The sequence below is a fragment of the Triticum dicoccoides genome, chromosome 4B, assembly GCF_002162155.2.
Source record: "Triticum dicoccoides isolate Atlit2015 ecotype Zavitan chromosome 4B, WEW_v2.0, whole genome shotgun sequence".
Lineage (NCBI taxonomy): Eukaryota > Viridiplantae > Streptophyta > Magnoliopsida > Poales > Poaceae > Triticum > Triticum dicoccoides.
The window spans coordinates 284,257,266-284,261,574 of NC_041387.1; positions in this window are offsets into that span (position 1 = coordinate 284,257,266).

Consider the following 4,309-nt stretch of genomic DNA (forward strand, 5'->3'; position numbering starts at 1 on the left):
TTGGCATGATTATGTTAGTCATATCATGCATATGTTGCCTTGTAGTGCCTACTTTTGACATCATATATGTCATCTGCTTAGTTTAGACATGTTCTGCAATGCCACCTGTTTAGTTTCTATATCATATATGGTAATTATGCAGTCCCATGTCTTTTAGCCAGCCATAATATATGTGAAATGTGCAATGCCATCCTGTTTAACCAAGCATCATATATTTGAATGATATCTTGCATGTCCTTTTCTTCATTACATTTCCATTTGTCGAAAATGTTTGTACATTAAACTACTCTTCCCGTGAATCGGCCATTTGGGTGGGAGATGGAAAAAATCTGGAGTGAAAACAAGGCCTTCAAAGCAGACAGTGCTACCCGTCGAAGCAGATCTCTTGTTAGGCCCCGATAGCTCAACAGAGATGGATTCAGAGACAGATGACCAGTCCTATTCCCCCACCGAGGTGTATGCTCTAACTTGGCACGGTTATACTGCTCATATCATGCATATGGTGTCTTGCATTGCATAGTTTAGACATCATATACACAATATTCAACACCACGTTCTTAGTTCAGACATCATATTGAATGCCCTTTGTTTAGCATATAAATCACATATGTGAATTAAATCATATGATCATGATTACTTAGATAACATGTAGGTGAATTATGTCATGCGATCCTGTTTAGTTATTCATCATATCTTTGAATTATGTTATGCTATGATATCCAGTTTAGATAGACATCATATATGTGAAATTATGTCATGCTATCCGTTTTAGTTAAACAATATACATGTCAACTATTTCACGCCCTCTTTTTTCCACACTATCTATTGCATCTGTCTCTCATACAATGTATGTACATTCAACTATGTTTCCTATTTATCAGCAATTTGAATTAGAGCGGGTGATGCCAGTATCTAGCGGACTAAAAACACGGTCTTCAAATAAATGGTGCTACCTCTTGGTGGAGATAGCACCCCGGTTGTACATGCACGAGAACCAGCCCTACCACGCATAACCCAAACTCTCGCAGATTGTACCCCTACTGCGATGGACAGAGAACCAGCTTCACCCAATCTAACACCAACCCCAGCAGATAGTAACCTAGTTCCTCAGCACCATCTCCACCACAGAGCTCTCAAACAAGATCAGTTAGTAAGGCAGCTCCAGTGCCCAAAGGGCCAGTACTACCACGACGAACCCCAACTCCACCAGTTAGTATGCCTATTCCCGTGGAGGAAGCACAACCAGCTAGTCTTAGTTTAGCATCTATCGCATTTGATGTTGTTAAATCCTATGTGCGTATCTTCCCATCTTGGAAATATTATACTGAAGATGAAGGAAAATGCCAGTTGTAGGTGTTTGTCTAGGAGTTATGTGTAAGTAATGTTATTCATGGCAATTACTTTGCTTTTTCCCATACATCCTACCTCCATGATGATTATAATACAGCAAATTTTCCCATTTTTCTCTATAGAGAAGGATCGATTTGGAAACTCAGGATGAGGTAACCTATGCTAATACCTCTGCTATCTTCAAGAATGCTTGGTGGCAGTATCGGAATTACCTGAAGAAAACGTACTTCACCGACAAAGAAACTCATCAAATTCCCTTACGTTCTCCTGAGACACATTTACTGGATGATGACTGGGAACGCCTTGTTCTTTACTGGTCCCGAACCAAGAATGTGGTAAGGTCTATGAGCTCATTTGCTATTTTTAAGTATTATATTCTTCCGTCTTACTGTGCTCTGTTCATGTAGAACAAGTTCCTAAACCTGAAGAACAACTGTTCTAATTTAATATTCCATTGCTATCATAGTTCAAAAGAGCGATACGCGTTAATTGTGTGTTTTGCCACCGCCTTGCACTTTATTGACCATAGCGCATGCTTATGCACAGTTATGCACAGATTAAGCATAGTTATGCGCAATGCGTTTTGCCAACGCCTAGCCTAGGCGCTCTTAAGCGCTCGCTTAGGCGCGCCTTTTTTAACTATGATTGCTATGGTGCATACTGCTTTGCTCTTGTATCACTGTATTTACTCATACAAACTCATTTTTAAACTGAAGGATCCAATCGAACTCCAATGGCATAGCAGGTATGTTCACACATGTTTCTTTAACAGGTTTTATCTTATCAATAGTTGTGTTGATTTCAATTCCAATTGTGTATACAGTTGACTTCTCATATCATGCACATTACTAGCATCACAACAAAGCCAATAGTTTTATTGTACATGTAGACCCGTGGTACCCATCTGAAATCTTGTTGTGCTGTGTAGTTTCCCATGCTTTGTATTCTTTCACTTCTGCTTTGTCTTGAACTGATATGATTTGAAGCGTGTCTCTATTTTGATTTGGCAAGACAATGCAGTGACCATAGGACATAGATATATGTTTGTTTGATGCTTTTATTATGTACTAGTACTTGGCAATAGAAGACTTGGTCGTTTAATCCTGTCCACCTTACTAATGAACCGGTTCACCAAAATGAGTTTCATATACTAGTACATGCTAAACCTGTTCTGTGTCTGCTTGTTTCTTCTTTTAGAATGTTGACAGAATATTGGGGAAGAGTGCCTTATTAAGCAATGGTAAAGCAAGTAATGCAGATAAGGTTCAGGATAGTGAGACATCCTTGTTGGTCTCCAACAAAACTGATAAAACAGCTAAGGAAGACTATCTTGAAGACAGTGAGACAACCCCAAAGTCATGTCCCCAAAGTCATGTCTTGCTTTAGTGTTCGAGTTACTAGCCACTACCGCTTGCACAAGCTATTCAAACTCACTGTCTGAATCAGTTCCGTTTCTTGAGTCTCAACTACAAGTTGAAAGACATCGATCAATTGTGCTGCGACAAGAAGCGGAAGGACTGCGGAAGTCCCTGGAGCATTCAGATGCATACTTTCTGGTGCAATAGCAAACGTTGGAGGATTTTAGCACCAAACAGGACAAAGCTAATAAGCTTGCTAAGCTTATTGCAAGCATGGTGGATACCCAAGATAATGTTTCTTGGCCTCTTCTGAAGTTTTTTTAGTTATGCTCTTGTTTTGCTGCCACGTTTATTTGCACTGGTGGCCAATTTTGACGGCCAGTGTATGGAATATGCTGCTTTGTTCCCTATATTTGCACTGGTGGTGAACTTTGATGCCCAGTGTATGTAATATGTGTAATAGTGGTAATAGGCTAGCGTTAGTTGCTTGCTTATTTATTTCATTATTGTCTTGTTCAGTTGTTTGCTTGTAGTCACTGTAGTTCTTTTTCCGTGTTTTTCTAGTGGCCACAATAACCTATTTTTGGTAACTAGGCCACAATAATCATGGCAACACACGGACTGTTGTAACCATGGGCCTCCAGCGGGCCGTATGATCCATGGGCGTTCTACGGGTCGTAGGATCCATTGGTCTTCTATACGGGCCGTAGGATCCATGAGCCTTTTACAGGCCGTAGGATCCATGGGCCTTCTACAGGCCGTACGATCCATGGGCCTTCTACGGGTCGTACGATCCATTGGTCTTTTACGGTCCGTAGGATCCATGGGCCTTCTACATGGCGTATAATCATTTCTCCAATCATGGGTCATACTATTCGTGGACCATAATGGGTCGTTAATAGGCCGTATTTGATAACTCTATGAAAACAGCCCAACGGTTTTTTTTACATGAAAATGGCCCAACATATTAATGGGCCACAAACGGGCCGACTGTAACCACGGGCTGAATTTGGCCCACAAGCAAAAAAAATGGCAGTAACAGGCCGAATGCTGGAAATGAGTCCAAGAATAAATGGGCCCTGAGAAGGCCAAAAGATAACATGGGCAGGAAACAGCCCAATGGAATAATGGGCCGTTAATGGGTATAAAGTGATCCACTGTTCATTACGGGCCAGTTTCACCACGAGTCGTTAATGGGCCAAGAGTTACAAAGGGCCTCATATGGGCCGAAAGACATCATAGGCCATACATGGACCGGAAATTAAAACGGGCTGGAATCATATTGGACGGCCCAAATGATGCTACTGGGCCTAATTCGGATAGGCCGTAACGAGGCCTGGGTAATCCGGATAGGCCTCATTCGGATGTACATGCATGACAGAAAACGTGACCTGCTGTGACAAACATGTATCATCACAGAAGTGTATTTTTTTGTAGTGTAGACTGGTTTTTCTTGCAATGGGAGAAGTGCTTAGCTTTGGGTTCAAAGGTTTTCATCATATTGCTTGAGTTAATTCCTTTACATCAGGTCATCTTACTTAATGCTTTACTCCGTTCTTTCTGAACTTAATACTCTAGATGCATGCTGGATAGCGGTAGAT